The following is an 18,225-nucleotide window of genomic DNA, read 5'->3' on the forward strand; positions in this document are numbered from 1 at the left end:
TGCACTTTTTCATGTTGATGTTCACTTTTGCTTGATCAGACCCTTTTATGCTAATTTTATCTCTAGCTTGCATACTAGTGTTGGGCCACTTGCTGGCATTGCACTGGGTCGACCCAAGTTGACAAGTTTTTCCATTACAGACACCACGCCAAGCCACAACCTCAGGGTCCTGCCCACAAACAGGACGAGACCATTGAACCTTGCTGCGTCGTCATAGCACTGAATTAGTATCAGTCCCAAATGATGAGAGATTGGGGAATACAACACTCACACCCTTTAACTGTATATAAGACATGGACAAAGCCTAAGGGATGTCACCCAGTGGTCTGTGAACATCATTGCAAAGCCACAAGATTGGTATTTTGGCATGAAATTAGCTTTAGACGCCAAAACTATGTTTGAATGAAGTTCTAAAATGTCTGTTTATGCTGTAATGTTGTTTATTTTAATACGGGAGTCTAGGGAGATTGACTTGCTTTTGGAACTAGACTCAAGAGGGCCATTTAAAGAACTGAAGTTTTTGGTATTTCTGCAATGACTTCATCTTTCAACCCTGGAGGAGGGCACTTGCTGACAATGTAAGAGCTTTAATAATGCCTCACAATGTGACAGTACAACAAAACTGAAAACAAAAAGAATGCTAAAAAATGTATTACAGCAGATGAAAGGAATCTGCCTTTTCTATCAGACCACACTGCAGTGGGAAAACCAGTTGAGCTGAACCAGTACTGTTCACATATAAGAAAAATATCCAACTTGTCCTAATATCCTATTATCTGCTGTATGAATGGGTGTAGGATATGTTCATCTTAAAGGCTGTTAAGTCCCGGACCATTTGTTTTCAGTTAGAATCATTTCAATGTGACACAAAGCAGTGCAATAGCTGACAACAGAAGCTTCATTCATATAAAACCAAGTTATGATCAGAGAGCCGCAAAAGTAAAAGTTCATCATCATCGCTTCATAATGCAACCTTTATTTGTGCACTTATTTGTGTCATTCAGTGAGTTTTTGTGGTAGAGAAATAATACCCGTACTGTTGGATCTGTTTAGTATAAACTTAGTGGTGCAAACTTTGACATATCGGTCTGTTGTTTTATGAAAATTTTCACAACATGCTGGTCTTGGGCTGTTTGTGTGTTTTATGTTTGCTTGTTGTTTGGATTGTGTTCTGTTGCCCTATAATTGGTTTTCTTGAGCTCTAGCTGACATTGTTCTGGTTCTGTGGATGTACAGCATGTGTTTATTGCTCCAAGCGTCATGTAGCATTACCATGGTAACATAGATGGAACTGTAGCTACCTACAGTACCGAGGCCGACCAGGCTTCAGAGGTTACATTTTGCTGGGGCTCTGTTCATCTTAATAACTGCCGTTCAACCCACCTGTTTCCAGGTTAATACAATTCAATCCAAAGACAGATGTATACATCACAATAATCCATCTCGTCATTGTTGAGACATTTCAGTCAAAACCATCCCAGAGTTGCAAGAGTTCAGGGATCTCTAAAATTCTTGGCAGTCCACATCTGAATACCATGACCACATTTTATGGCTATCCATGAATCAGTCGTTGTATGTCCAGCTCCGTATGAGTCCAAAGGAAAGACTTTGTTTCAAGCAGCTGCGCGGATTTGATATTTTTCACAGACATCTATTTTCAGGAGTAAATAATGTGCAACTGCTCACACCCTTGTCTCTCCACGGAGTTTAATCGTGCAGAAATGCAATATAAAAATAATATTCCAAACGCACAATCGAACTCCACTCAAAGACACAGCACTCGCCCAAAGCAGCAGCAGTGAAAATCAGAACTTCACTTTCCCTGCAACAGAAAATGAAATGCCAAGCCTGGCTAAGGACATAATGAAAAAGCTATTATCAGCATGAGCTTTCATCAGCACCGCATTCAACCATGTTCAATACAAACTGATTCTCTCATCTCATGCTGTACCCATTTGAATGCAAAAATATAATAAAAGAAGTGAGATAAGTGAGAGACAGATCACTTTTTTCCTGTTGAAGCATGGCATCAGCAAATTTACAGACAATAACAAGTTTTTTTGAGCGACACAGGCAGATATGTCCCAAAGACCATCATATCATCATCATATTGCTAAAACAAACATGTACTTAGGCAACACAGGATAATATCTGTATAAGTACAATTTGGAGCCACACCTTATACACCTGTCCAATAATCAGGTTTTCATTTATTTGCATTATTGTGTCTTATTTTTTGGTGTATTCATTCATCAGTCTCTAGTAGGGTTGGGGATCTTAGTTGTAAGGCCGATACGATACACATCTCGATACAGCATCTCCGACCCGATATATTAAAGATACGCGTATGGCATCTCATGATGCGATGCGATGCGATTCACACCCAAATCATGATACAGAGCGATTAAGCACATTCTGCTTGAACACATTCATTCTGGTAAAAAAAAATAATAAAATAAAATACGCAGTGCAATTCAGTGAGCTTGATTATTTATTTATCAAATAAGACCATGACTTTTTACGGGGCTGTAGTTCAATTTCAGAACACGTGCCTCACATTCAGTCAGGTGAAAAAGTTAGGACTTTGTTTCCAAAGTCGTTTCTCTAACGCTCAACTTCTTGCTTACTCGCCGAATCAATTTGTAATGTATTTGTAATTTAAGTAAAACAGAAAAAGGTTCTGTCACTTTAAGAGACACCTGCGCAAGGTATTCTGGGATGCACTGTTGGATATGTACGACACTGTTTAAGGAAATATCTCCAGTATGTACGGCAGTATTCGGTACAGCTGATATAGTAAGAAGTACACGTTCAGAAACCACATGTCGTCACCTTCCTTCTAAGTCTGTCAGAATCAGATACAGACATTAGAGTTTCCATCTTATCTTATAAGTTTTTGTGCTTATGCCACAGCCCATCCACGGAGCTCAGACTGTTATCTGCGGCACACGTTAACGTGGGTCTGAAGGAAAGAAAATCTTTACCCAAATAAATAATAACACTTTTAAATGCAAGTAAAAATATATTCTATTGAACAGATCGAATTTTATTGACACAAACATTCAATAACCAATGCATCGCGATATCATTCCAAACTTTTCATTCACTCGCAGCTTCTCAACCGGTGCACTCGGATTGTGCACGCGCATGTCGGCGTATCGATGCGTATTGGATAATCTTCCCATCCCTAGTCTCTAGACATCTGTGACCTCCAATGTTACCGTCTCTGCATGAAAAAACAGCAGCTTCATTCAATATTTAATAGAATGAATGTGAATTATATATTATGATACAATATTCAACTACATCCAGCATATATTAAGGTATAATGAGTGCAGGCTATAGTAAGGTGTTACAAGTAAGATTCAGACATACAGCAGCTATAAGATGCCTCCAAGTACTGGATATTTTGTTAGTATGGACTTGTTAATTTATATTTGATCTGTCTGTACATCCCAGTCCATTCACTCAGTAAAACTGTTTCACTTCAGGTAAGGATCCACTTAAAATGTACCAAACCACAATTTGGGCTTTGTGTGCTATATTTCTCCAGAACTAACACGTGTTTTACATTTCATACCACAACTGCCTCTTTGCAGTTCATGGAAGCTGCTACTACCAAAAAGGAATAAGTATCCAAAAAAGGGGGGAAAATGTGAAAAAAGACTGTGAAACATATCTGCCAATCTGTGAAGTGATGGATGTGCTACTGGCATTCAGTTCATACTGTACTCCTGCTGTTTGTCACTTATGTTCCACTGTCATATCCAATTTCTCATCAACGCACTGTGTACTTTCTTCTGATACGTACTTTTAAATGGAAAATTCATATCACTGTTGTTTCACTGTCATAACTACAAGTATCGAGCACTATGTAGCTAATGTCCTACTGACTTATGGGAAATTGAAAACGGCACCCAGCATCGACACATCACAGTCACCGCTAGCACACTGTAAACAGTCACCAACAGAGTACACATGTGGTATGATCAATTTCATTGTACATGCAATGACAATAAAGGCTACTCTATTCTATTCTATGTGGTATGACCGTCATATCAGAGTAACATTTGGTTCTGTTTCATGACACTTAGAATAAAATAATAATAATCACAGCAGAATAACACACCAAATTTGCACCTAATACACATCACCCTTGGCTGCTTAGATTTATGCATTTTTTAACATAAATCAATAGGATTTATATGTTTTATTTAATTAATTAATAGGAATTGATGCTATATAATTGATAATTAATATTTGTATCGTCAGCAGCTAAAGTTAAAAGTGAAGTGGGGTTAGGTGACATGATCGTATTCTTTGTAACAAAAGAAATCTCTGCTCACTGAAATGTAAAGAAATTCTACCCTCTGAACAAATTAGATGATCAAATACATTGGATTTACCACCTGGATTTAATGAAACCAACAGATAAGATCCTTCCACTGGAAAATGACTGCAGTGATTATTATGTTGGAACAAGTTCTTTAACCCTAACTGATGCAGTGAGTAGCTTCTCATTTCTTGAACAACCATGAGTCCAAGTCCAGGGTGATGGGTGCATCTTGGTGACCACCCCATGAACTGTCCTGAAGAACTGAAGACTTTACACTACAATACACTACAGTCCAACTAAAACCCTTACTATAAGCTCTTTTCCAAAAATAATTGTTGTATAACTTTCTGTAATCAAAGCTAAAGGCCATTTATATACATGATTTAATGAACAAATATGAAGGCTTATAAAGGCCTTTCTGTGTGGTGTTTGGATGACCCTGTGTATGCATGGGTTCTCTCCTGGTTCTCCAGCTTCCCCCCACTATCCAAAAACATGCACTGAAAGGTTAATTGGTCAGTCTAAGGCACCCAAAGGTGTGAATGGTTGTTCATCTGTAAATGTCAGCCCTACAAAGAAGTGAAGATATGTCCAGGGTGTACCCCACCTTTGATTATTGGTAGCCGGGATAGGCTCTGGCACCCTAGCAACCCTCCAGATGACTAAGTGGGTCAGAAAATGAATGAAAGAATGAAAGTCTTTTAAAGGCCCAGTCATGTACAAATACCATAATACATAGTATATTCACCTGGTTTATAGGGAAAATACTGTTGTTTACACTTTTGCTCATGCCATCCAGCACCACCAGACACTTTTGCACATTCTAACACTGTTATTTTTCTCATTTGGAGCTTTAAAGCTTCAGTCTGTTTTGTGCTGGTGTTGGGTGTTTTTTTAATGTTAGATAATGCCATAAAGCAGTGGTTCCCAACCTTTTTTGGCTGGTGAGCCAATTTTAACATCACAAATTTCTGGCGACCCCAGACATTCCAAACAGAGATTTCTGTTTTTTTTTTTTGTTTTTTGTTTTGCTAAAATCAATTTATTTTTGATCATGTAATTGTTTGCTATACTATGTTGTAAATAAACATTAATTCTAGACAACATTTAGTCTATATAATGTATATTATTATGGACGGAGGCAGAAAAGCCAGGTGTAGATTACTGCACAAAGTGAGAATTTTATTTTCCTTGGTCAGGATATGTACAGTCAGTCCAGCTTGGATTTACAAGACTGACAATTAATACTGAACAAACAATAAGTCAAACTATGAATTATGAAAGAGCTGCAGCATCTGAAACCGACCACAATGAACATTTGAAAGATAAACAGTACCACAGTGCTTCAGTTTCAGCTTCACAGTTTGTCATGTCTTTTATGGATTGTGATTGTCTCTATCAACTCACCATAAATTTTTTATTAGTAAGTTTTTATTTTTAATTTTATCAATTTCTAGAAATTTCAGCCAACCCCATTTGAATTCCAGGTGAACCCACATGGGGTCCTGACCCTAAGGTTGAAAAACACTGCTATAAAGAGTTCTGTGGCTGCTAACATGGGTGTAGGCAACAGAGACGTTTGTTAGCGTAAAACTCAACTAATGTTAAACAATCCCCTCCCTAGACTAAACATACTCTGGCATAAAATGAGTACTGAATATATAAAAGAAGAAAAAAAAACTAAATGTGATGAATTTATTTTAAAACATCTACTACTCAAATTTATAATGAAAAACGTATATTTATATGACTTTGACCACCCCTATTGAGGCACATTGGCTCCCTGTGCATGTGCAATGTATGCTGTAATTCAATATGAGTTGGTCTTGTTTCCCTCCTGGACAAAATGACCCATTAAAAATAAATATTCGCAATGACAATTACTTAAAGCTGTGTTGCTCCAATCTGCATCTGAGGCTTAAATAGAACATTTTCTGGGGAAGGAAAGGAAAATGTGTTGACAGTAATACTGACAGTGCATGTCATTTCTAGTGTGTGTGTGTGTGTGTGTGTGTGTGTGTGTGTGTGTGTGTGTGTGTGTGTGTGTGTGTGTGCGTGTGAGAGAGAGAGAGAGAGAAAGAGAGTGAGTGGGATTTGTAAGTGTGTGAGTGTAGTTCAGATTTCTTAAAGTGCGCCTTCACAGCTGCAGCTTCCCTCTGAGACACACACACACAGATCCAAACATGCACACGCGCACACACACACACACCCACACACACACACACACACACACACACACACACACACACACAGATCCAAACACACAAAACTTTCCTCTACAAAACAAACCAGTGCTTTCCTGTTCGCATCCCAGAGGAAAGTGGGAGGAGATGACAGTGTGCATGTGTTTGTGTGAGTGTGCTGTCAAGTTAAGATTGTTTAGAAATGTTTTATTTAGAATTATTTAAACAATGAAAATAAACAGGATTAACCTAGATATGACCAGACATTGACTTCAGATTTTTGGTTTCTGACATCTTAATAAATGGTGCAGCTAGTTATTATTTTCATCATAAACTAATAATTTTAATGAAGTATTATGGGTGTGAACGTAAGAGTGAGTGGTTGTTTGTCTGTATATGTCAGCCCTGTGGTGAACTGGCGACATATCCATGGTCCATCCCACCTTCACCCATTGGTAGCTAGGATAGTTTCACGAGGAGAAGTGATTTGGAAAATGTATGGATGAAATATTAGATGGTTTGTTCTAAGTGATGTGTTCAAAAGTGCATTTTTCTAAGTTTAACCAGGGATCAAAATCACCAAAATATTAATTTCATATTGCTTATGTTAAGAAAATGTACGTTTGAAAATTTAGCAATTTCACTTCACTACAGACAGGAACCAATTATCAAAATAATGGCAAATTCATTTTAATACTCAATCAACAGCGGAGTGGAAGGTCTTTATTTTCAAACTGTTTTTACTGCAGGAAATGTCATATGTAGTACAATTCATATTCAGAGTGTGAAAGACCATTTGAGACTGACATCAGAGCCCTTCATGAGCACTCTTGGTATTCCAGCTGAACTACTTCCTGTATCTGCCATATTATCAGACCTGCCTTCCTGTACACTCTTTATCAGCCAACAGCCTCCCATGTGTTTACACACACTGCTTAGCTTCACATAGAAAAACACTGTGCTTTGTGTGTGTGCTTTTGGACAATAATTACCTAACAGCTCTGCAAGTTATGTGTTGACACAGCAACTCCTGTTTAATAAACTGGTTTTATGAGAATTTTATATGACATAGCCTATAGAAAGCAAAGCAGGAAGGCTTTGTATGAGTGGTGGAATTTATCAATAAAACAACATGCCATGCTAACTGCCCTGTGAGGCTCTATTGTTCATTACACTGCAGAAAACTAACGAGAAAAAGTTGTTGGATGGATAAAAATTCAACTATATTATTCTTAGAGTGTTGCCCCTAGTGTGCCAAATAATTAAAACATTGTCCCGAGGATGGTGCCACAGCAAGGGCAGTGCTGTTACATAAATCAAAAGGGTTTATTCTCTGTATGGAGACCATTTTAGATCATTAGTAGTTACAAACCCCTTGCCCATGGGTCATTGCCAGGTCTTGGAACATTTGCTACTGTGCTGAAAGGTTTAAAAAAAAAAAAAAAAAAAAACTTGGGGAAACATTTTAAGCACTAAGGGTGTTTTAATTACATTGGAACTTGCTAACATGAACTAACACTGAAACAGCCTGAATGTGTCTTCAGAGGAGGTAAGGGAGATAACACCCATGTTAATTCCACTATGTTCCACTGAACCAAAAAATTATAATATTTCGCATTTTAGCATGCTACATTAGCTACAGTTTCTCATAGACATAATCATTAGGTTAAGATAGGCAGTGTGGTCACTGGATGAAATAATAGGGACTAAAAAGTTGTCCTTGTGCTGAAAATGTGTCTTTAGGTCAGCTGAGCAACCTGCTTTATTACAACAAAAAGGGAAAGGACCTTGACTCCAAAATATGAGTCCAATATGGAAGTACTCCAAAGTTGTAATACCACTAGTGGCCACTGGGGTCAGTCTCAAAAACAGCTCTTGCTCCCATCCCACTGAAGTTAAAAATGCTAAGTCGGTATTTTTTCCAGGACTCATTCTGGTCCCATCCATTTTAACAGTAAGTGGTCTAATAAGTAATCAGATGGTCGGTCTTTAGTTTGTCCCTCCATTAATCAGATCTCAGGTCAAATAAAGGCTTCAATGTCTGTCACATCAGGCTTTGATTGACAGGTCTGGATGACAGCTCTCCACCTGCTGAATGTTTCTGTGTTTTGCTTTGTTAAATGAAACACATTTTTCCACTGACAGACATTTGGATTGTAGGTGTTGTTAAGTTTGTCACACAATCCTTTATAAAATGTACAGTTTCACCACGTCAATCAGCTTGCACTTAGCATTAGCTAACCTCTGACCCTTGTGCTCCTGTTGTTACTCTCCCTTTATTAAAATATGGTCACTTCTGGCTTCACATGCGACGGCCAAATACAGATGTAAAAACAGCAGCAAAAAAACACATATTTCTGGAAAAAGTTATCCGACTATTTTTATATCTTTATATTTCTGAGAAAAGCAAGTAGAGGAAACAAATTACTGGTAAATAGATTCAACTTCCGAACGGCTTTTATTAATAGTGCATTGCTATGTCCCTCTGAGCATCAATATAAGTAGGAGACAAGACTGGAAGTGACGTCAAACTCAAAGAGAAGACATGTAGTTAAATCCATTTCTCACCTGTTTAGTGTTCAGGCCTGATGATCCACCTCACTCTCCTCTCCTACAAAAACAAACACACACACACAAATAAAATCAATTTGTTTATAAAGTAGGTTCATAGACATTTAGGTGTGAATCTAAAAAAAAACGACTTTAAACTATAATTCCACTTGCTCTTTGAAAATTTTTCCAGTATTTTACATATCAATCTATGCAAATAACTTACTAGCGAAGCACTGAAATGTTTAAGCCAACACTGATGCACAGTCACCAACAACATGAATAATTGTCAACAAGATGTATAAAAACCCACGAGAGTACAATTATTCAGAGCTGACAACAGAAAAAACCACTAATCATTGCAGGGTAAAAAAGCTTGATGAAAACATTCAGCTTGAATGTGTGTCTTATAATCCCCTCCCATGGGGTTTTAGAAGTGTTTCATCAGCCTGAGCGGTCAATTAGAGTTAAAACATGTAAATTAGCAAAATCGAAGCCATGAGGTACAAACTACCATTTGAGGGAAGGTTAATCATGCAGAGAAGCGGCTACAGACAGGAGACGGCAACAGCAAACAAGTCAACTTTAGAGACAACACCCACACATCAGCTCTGCTACAAAAGTTGGGTGGGGGTTGATAAAAGTAGGACAAACACAGACACACACACACAAAGATGCTAATTACACTTAACGGCGTTAACAGTCAGCCAGTTTTATGACTCAGCCTAATCAGACTTTAGTGGTCCATGTAACCTGGACCAATGCAATCCCCACCTACGCTACCCACTGTCCTCCACAGCCTGCCGAGCCGATCGTCCCTGCATTCGGACCATTCAGAGGTCATTACCATACACACTTAGCTGCTGTTTTTAGGCTCGCAAAGAAGTTAAACTCATTACCCAAAATGACAAAAAAAAAAGGCTTAAATGAGCACGGGTTGTTTTCATAAATAAACTTCAGTTTTTCTAGCATATTGTGATTCAAGTGGTCTGAGTGGCTGCTCGGAGGTGTTTTCATTGGAGTAGGAAGGGTTAAATGTGCGGCTGACAGCTTGTCACTGTTGGAATTCAGTCAGATGTGAATCAACACAAGCAACATGGCACCTCCATGTTTCCATAGCGTCACAAAACACATTCATCTGTCTTTATATAAAGGCCTAGACCTTTTTGTAGGTTCTGGCCAAGAGGAGAGAGTTGTACAAAGAAAGCATCTATTTTCAAACCCTGGTATGTTTCCCCTCATTTCAGGCTCCTGCAGCTTTAACTATAGCTCTATTCACAAAGGACTATTATAACCAGTGGACCTCCAGCGATTTGGAAATTAAACCCCTCTGTCTATGTTTCATGCATAAGCAACGTCTGTTTTTCACTTGAATTTACGGACATTATCCTCTGGTTCTGATGTGAAGGGCAGGCTCACCGGTTGAAGATAACTGCTGAAAGATAAGTACATGTTCTTTACTTCAGCTGTCATGCATGTCACGCATTTCATCATCTTCTGAGATGTTGCTCTTATGGAGGATTTAAGTTTGCTCTTTCAGAGAATATCCACGTTATACTGCCACATGAGCCTTGTGAATGTGCACCTAAAACACTTCTAAAAATTCAATTTACCATCAAGAGCACAGCCTTAGTAGTCCTTGACCTGGAGGTAGATGGAATATATGTGTAGAGGAAACAATAATGTTGCAAATCACTCTAAAACACAAATACTCCTAAGTAGGGATGTAACGATTACCGGTATAATGATAAACCGCAGTAAAATTGCAGATGGTTAGTATTACCGTTTAAATTCTAATTATCATGATAACCGTGTTTGATTACCGCACTTTTGCGGAGAAAACACCTATGTAAACATCTGCTTTTATGTCAAATATTTGAGTATAGTTTTAATTCATTACAATTTTAATTTTATATACCTGATATTTGGAACCAATATTCACTTTTAAAGTCTTTGAAAAGGTTCGTTGAGCATCTCTGTGTTATTTATGCAATAAAGTATATACATTTTTCAAATCGGATTTTATATATTTTTTTGTGTTTTCTGTCTTTTTATGTTGATATAGTAGGTTAAGGTGAAAAAAAATAATAGGCAGATGATATAAATGAAGTTGTGCTGAAAAAAAAAGATACCAAACATGGGTATAGTAAACATTTGTTTATATAGTATATAAAGGCAAAATCAAAAGTACTGAAAAACAGCCAAAATAGGCTCAGACCACTAAGGGTTAATATTTGAATGTTTCTGCCAACAGAAAGTACATTGTGCCTATTATTTTATTTGTTGTTTTTTTGTTGTTTTTTTTAAAATACAACTTGGTTAAATTATTTCAGTGTCTGTATTAGTACTTTTTGAAAATTTTGAGCACAATTTCAACAATACCGCAATAATATTGATAACCGTGATAATTTTGGTCACAATAACCGTGATATGAAATTTTCATATCGTTACATCCCTAGTCCTAATATTATCACAGAACATCTATGGCAGACAAGGCTGATTTGTAGATTAAGATCCCAAACAACCTCTTTAAATTACCAAAGTCCACAGGTAGTAGTCCCCTGCAAATAGGGTTTAATAGTACATTATGAATAGTCATACCTGTTAAACCCTGGGTCATTTGTTTCCTGTCAGAATCATTTCGATGGAACACAAAACAGTAGATTAGCCAACAGCAGATTTATTCATATAAAACCAAGTTATGATCAGAGAACAACAAATGTTAAACAAAATTCATCATCATCCCATCATCATGTGACCTTTATTTTTTGTTCATCTTCAGTTCATTTAGTGACTTTCAATGGTAGAGAAATAATACTTGTACTGTAGGATCTCCTTAGTTTTAGGTTAGTGGGGATAAGTTTGTTTCACTGGTCTGTTGTTTTATGAAATTAGTCATGACAATGGTCTCGGACTTTTAGCTTGTTTTTAGATATTTGCCCGTTTCAGTACTCGTCTGAGTTGTCTTCTGTTGTCTGACAATTAGTTGTGTTGAGCTGATGTTCTTCTGGTTATGTGGATGTATAGGATGGGTATGTTGCTATAAACGTTGTGTAGTATCACGGTAACACAGATGGAGCTGTGGCTGCCCAAGGACTAAACAGGTTTGTGCAACATATACACAGATCTCCCTTGATTAACTTGCTGAAAATTCTTTGTAAAATCAAGATGATTTCCGCCTCAATATCTGCTCTTTAACATGCTATGGCTGAAACCCGCCTACCTGCTGGACGAATTTAATAGCTACAAGATATTTCTCTTGTGAAACCCAGTCAAGAGTAACAATACAATCAGAATAGAAACCTACAAACAGCTCCTTAATATATCAATTCTAACAACCCCTCAGTCTGGTTCAGTTAAGTCTCACTGGGCAAACACAAAGAGTGACATTCTCCTCATCTTTGTATATTTCCAGCGTGTTACTAAGCCTCCTAAAAACTATTTCCATTCTAACAGAATTATCAGCAAACTACAAATTATGAGCCATGTCTTTCTTGTCATTTACCAGTATTACAGGTTAGTGTAACTGTGGAAACAAAGGTCGTGGTAAGCCTATACGTTATCCGGACGGTTTTTACCATGGAAACAAAGGTATTAGTTGAACTAAAGGAGGACTGACTTAGCGACATGATGTCTGTCAGGCAGATTCTGAATGTGATTGACCTAATCTGTTCCAGTAAGACTCAGTCATTCATGTAAAGTGCGACATTTAATGATCTTAGTCTTAACCCATAAAGACCCAAACATCCACCACTGAACTAAACTGCCTACGGATCTAAAATTTTTAATACCTGTTGACCCACTAATCCAGGGGTGTCAAACTTGTGTTAGTTCAGGGGCCACATTAAGCCAAATTTGATATTTAGTGGGCCGGACCAGTAAAATAATAACAAAATAATATATAAATAATGTCAACTCCAAACTTTCCTCTATTTTTAAGAGCGAAAAAAGTAAAATTATCCAGTCAAAATGTTTACATCTATCAACTATCCTTTAAAATAATGTGAATATCATGAACAAACTGAAATATCTTAAGAAAACTAAGTGCAATTTTAACAATATTATGTCTCAGTTTATCATTCACACATGTAAATTACAACTTACAGATCACAGTGGATCAACAAACACACAAAACATTTAATAACAGGCAGGATATTGGTCAACTTGCACTTCAGACATTTCAAAATGTTCATGTTTGTTCAGGTTATTCACGTTTTTGTGAAATGGTAGTTTGTTTCAGTGTAAATACAGTAAAATGATATGAAAATTTTTACATTTACAAAGACAAAAATTTGGAGTTGTGAGTATTTACAGGTTATTCTGATAGTATTTTACTGATCTGACCCACTTGAGATTAAATGTGGAACCTGAACTAAAATGATTAATATCTTAGTGGAATTTTTGCATTTCACCAATTCATCCCAGGGGCCAGACTGGACCCTTTGGCGGGCCGGATTTGGCCCCCGGGCCGCATGTTTGACACCTGTGCACTAATCCTATCAATACATGTAAATAATTGGTGTAAAATACAGTTTGTCATCTTTTCATGGCCATCAGGTATGACCAATTTGGACATTCAGAGGCTCCGTAGTGAACATGGAAACTCCGTCATCTTCTACAACATGATTCCCCAGTAAAACCCATAGAGGTGGACATATGACAGTGGATGGAGACACTTGTTTTATGTTCAGCTAATGATATATTTGACTGAAAAAGTTGCTTTTTCTTCAGTTTTCTCTGTTTTTGATTTAATAACCCTCAACTTTAATCTGAGTTTTTATGAACATCTGCATCAGTAAATGAAATATAGGAAAATATCTGATTTTCACTGAAAAAATGCAAAATACAGGGGTTAATGTTATAATAAATGGTGATAAATCACTTAAAGAAGGTTAAATATAGAGACAAATTCATTTGGGAGAAGCCACAAAAGTAGCACTGGGTCTTTATGGTTTAAAGGAGTTATTGAATGATTCAGAGATGACCTAGTGTCATTAGTGTGATCACAAAAAACACACCTGGTGTTATGTCACAGATGTTGATGTACTGTATTGCAGAGATATGAGCTGAATTTATTCCCATCCACGGGTTGACATGTCACTGTGAATGAATGTGTCCACTAGAGGGAGACACTGCTGGTCTCCCATGATTTGAGAACTATTAAGAGACAACTTTCAGAGTCAAAAGAAGAAACAAAGCAAATAAATATTAGAACTACTGTTAGTTTCACCACTGGACACAGATATAAAAATTTTTTAAAAAATGGAGTTTGATGCTGAACTCATAGTGTTTCTTCTACAAGGGTAAAGCTTATGAAGGTTAAAGCTGCAGTATGTAGGATTGTGGCCAAAACTGGTACTGCAATCACATTCAAAATACTGTAGAACGTGGTATCCTCTCCTCCTTCCCCCAGGCTAGGGGTTGCCAGATCCCGCATGAGCATCTACTACTAGCGTTTCCACTAATCCTTGCCACCTCACCATAAATTTCATTCAAAAAAATTATCACCAGACTTATTCTACATAAGTCTAATATATAACAGGCCAGGACAAACATCCTGCACACTCAAATGAAAGTTTGCGAAGATTCAGGAGACAGGGAAAATGGAAATGAGCATTAGGTTTTACTTTTACTACAAGCCGCACGATCGCTCTAACCCCCCACCAGCACCACCGAACCACGGACACCGAACTACCGAACTCCCCCGCCCCTTCCGGACTACCGACCCCCACACACACACACCGAACCATAGACGCCAAACTACCAACCGAACCCCCCCACCCACCGAAGCACGGACACCGGACTACCGACCCCCCCCCCGCCGTTCGGATTACATACCGCTAAATGAACAGGTCACTTCCACAGAAAACACTGAACTACAAGGAGCTTCCATGGCAAGCGACAAGTCCTACAGCGGTACCCGGTCTGTTCACCAGTCCCGGACCGGCAGTCTCTTCACTGGGGCCAGGAGAAGAGACTGCTGCCCGGCCCCAGGAGAAGGGACCAGGTGAAGAGGCCGCGACCCTGGCTCTCAGTGGCTCTTACCGGGTGGTCAGACTAAGGCAAGGCCGGCGTCGGTCTTCAAATCTTTGTCCTCTTTCAGCTGTCTCCATGTTTCTAAATCATCTCCTATACATCTCCTTGTTTTATTTCTCACTTTGTCATGATGTATTTGGGAATAATAAGAGGCCTTTTAGGTTTAATAACGTCAGACATTTATGATCAGAAATGTTCCAGCTGCAGCTCAGTGGGAACTGGCAACCTGTATGCTGAAAGGCTTCTGACTCTATGATTGGCAGACAGGTGATGGGCGGAGCCTCAGACCAAAACACACAATGTCAACATAAACATCATTTCGGGGCTGACACTGAGCTTTTCAAATGCAAATATTCTGGCTGGACTACTACTGTCAGTGAGATCAGTATTTGAAATGAACATGATTCCTTAATGTCTGGTGACAGTCAAGGCAATTTTACAATTACTTAAGAACATAATTCCTACATACTGCAGCTTTAAGTTATAATTAAAGTTATAATGTGATGTTTCCTGAGTTTGCCAGTTTTTGAAAGGCTACATGATTCAGACTAAACTGTGACAATTATAACGTTGTTTGAACAATTCTTAACTGACCTTTAGTGCAGCTAGATTTGTGGTATTTCTGTGGCTGTTTTCCATCTAAAAACAGCTAAACTAACATGGACATAATGCAAACTATCAGCTAATGCAGCACAGGAAGGTTTTAAGACAGCTTTCTTACTTTGACTGGATTTTCCTTTGAAGAAGAAAACCTGATGATACACTAATACAAATGTGTGTAAATAACGGGCTTGACACTTTACTCATTCATTGATGGTTTTGGTAACCATGACTGTGTTCTGGTATGCCGGTTCACTCTGCCATCATTAAATCAGTGCTACATATACAATATTTTATTGAATCAATGTGCAAGTATGAGTGTGAATTTTAGACAAAGAAGTTTTCAGGCCTAAAACAAGCCAGTCTGCATTTATTTATGTTATCATACTGTATGCCCTTTTGCATGTGCACTTTTTTGTCATTTATATTCCCAAGAGTGAATATTTCCTTCCTCTAACAAAGTCAAGTCACTTATAAAAAATAAAGGGAAGGTTGAATGATTTTAAAATGTCCATTCTTTAATTAACTGGATATTATGCATTCATCCAACCATCTGCCAATCGATCCTGCGTCTATCTAGCAGTAAATACAACCTTCTGTATCACAGAGCAGCACGTCCTTGGGACTTAATAAACCCTCCAGTACTCAAAGAGGTGCCTGCACATGTTCCCAACTTCATCTCATTAGTCTGCAGATCACTGAAATGTCATTTGGTGAGTAACAAGGTGTAACAAGCCAAGCTATTTTTTTTGTTTTTGTATTTCCCCAACGAGTCCAAGACAACACATGGGAGAGATTTCAATTGTTTATTTTGGATGGAATTCTTCAACAACTCAGTAACAAGGAGATAATATGTGTAATACGTTCCAATATTTTCTTTATCAAACACTATTATTACAGATGACAGGATGACAAGGTGATTGGACCTGTGAGTTTCTAAAGTAACACACTCGAAATGGTGTCTTCTCTCTTCTCCAGTACTTGAGGCTTTTGTTATTTAAAAAAATATATATATAGTTGCAGCTGAAAATTGGCAGCAACAACAAACAAACAGATTGGATTTAGGCTACATTTGTCACGAAACACCTGTCCTTTCTCCACCTTACATTTTTGAAACCGGCTCATTATTTTTGTCAGTACTTAAGTTGTGTTGCATTTGAGTGAGAGTTGTCGTTTATTTTTATTTTGCATCGCTGCAGACCTTCCCAACACCGAGACCATTCAATCCTAAATAGTGAGGACAATAATATATAGAAAAGACTTTATCCACCGATGCACATCATGTAAGACGGAAATGGCATAAAAGATGCAAAATGACAAAAATGACAAGAGAAAACAAAAGACATTACACATTGCACAAATGAATGGGCATTATTTTCAGTATGTTTTGTAATTTTAATAATTATCACATAATATTATATGATATGAGATTCCCTTAGTTTTGAGCTGAAAAAACAACTAGAAATGGCCTTCAAATGCATGTGTTTTACTTTTATACTTTGAGTACACTTCAGGGCCTGGACTTCTTCAGCTGAATTGGTATCATCTTCATATTTTGGGCAGAAGGAGACTCTTGAACCCTGTCTTCCCATTTATTACAGGGTTTTGTTGTACTTGATTCTGATTGGTCAGTGATGGCGATCTACTGTCTGTCATTTCTGTGAAACACTGTGGCTACGGGCCAAGTAGTAGTCATACTCTAGAGATCATTTGGAAATCAGTAACCTAGTTATGTAATTGATATTTTTTGTCAAATTATTGATTTTTTTCATAAACAGAATGGTTAAAGATCCCTTTGTCTCACATGATTCCACATCAGTCTCTTATGGGTTTCCTTTTCACCTTGACACAACTAAGCAAAATTTACTGCTGCTTTTTGGGTTGGATTTATTCATTTATTCACTCATTACAAACTAAAAGGAAAAACACTTAAACCACTCTTGATATTAGCAAAAAAAAGTTGCTTGTGATGCATATATTTACAACACAATTAAAGTGCAATAAGTAAAAGAGTTTTGCTACTCTAGTAAAAGTACTGAAACACAGAAGACAAAACTATGACTCAATACCAATGACATTTGATTTGGTCTCAGTTTCGCAACCGTTACACCCCTAACACAAGCACGCAATTAAAGACCTCATATCACAGTTAAATTTCTAAAAAAAAAAAAAAAAATCCTGATCAAACTTGAATTTTTGGTAAAAATCTGCTGAATGCCTTACTCTTACAGCCCTCTAATTTGTGGTTTCAACGTTTTTCAGCTTGGTGTTAAGTTGCTCTTTAAAAATGCACTGGACTGGTTATTATTCAGACAATCCCTGGTGGGTATAAATCCAATAAAAGAAGGAGTTAACACTTGCATTCTTGGAATTCCCCTCCCCTGTAATATTGATGCTTGTATCAAATGACTATTGCTGAGGGAAAAAGACAGAGAGAAGTATGAGTGTGTTAAGAAATGGGAGTGAAGTAAACAGACACTCCTCACCATGAGCTAAAGAAACACCAGATAGGAAACATTA

General features: G+C 37.6%; 1 protein-coding gene across 1 annotated transcript in view; it reads right to left on the minus strand.

The window, feature by feature from the left end:
* plxnb2a.1 (plexin b2a, tandem duplicate 1) overlaps positions 1 to 18,225 on the minus strand; it is a 245,321-nt gene that overhangs the window by 164,126 nt on the left and 62,970 nt on the right. Inside the window, exon 2 of the mRNA XM_030149192.1 lies at positions 9,088 to 9,130. The gene's annotated coding sequence lies outside the window, so the exon portion shown is untranslated. The remainder of the gene's footprint in view (positions 1 to 9,087; positions 9,131 to 18,225) is intronic.

The sequence above is a fragment of the Sphaeramia orbicularis genome, chromosome 12, assembly GCF_902148855.1.
Source record: "Sphaeramia orbicularis chromosome 12, fSphaOr1.1, whole genome shotgun sequence".
Taxonomy (NCBI): Eukaryota; Metazoa; Chordata; class Actinopteri; order Kurtiformes; family Apogonidae; genus Sphaeramia; species Sphaeramia orbicularis.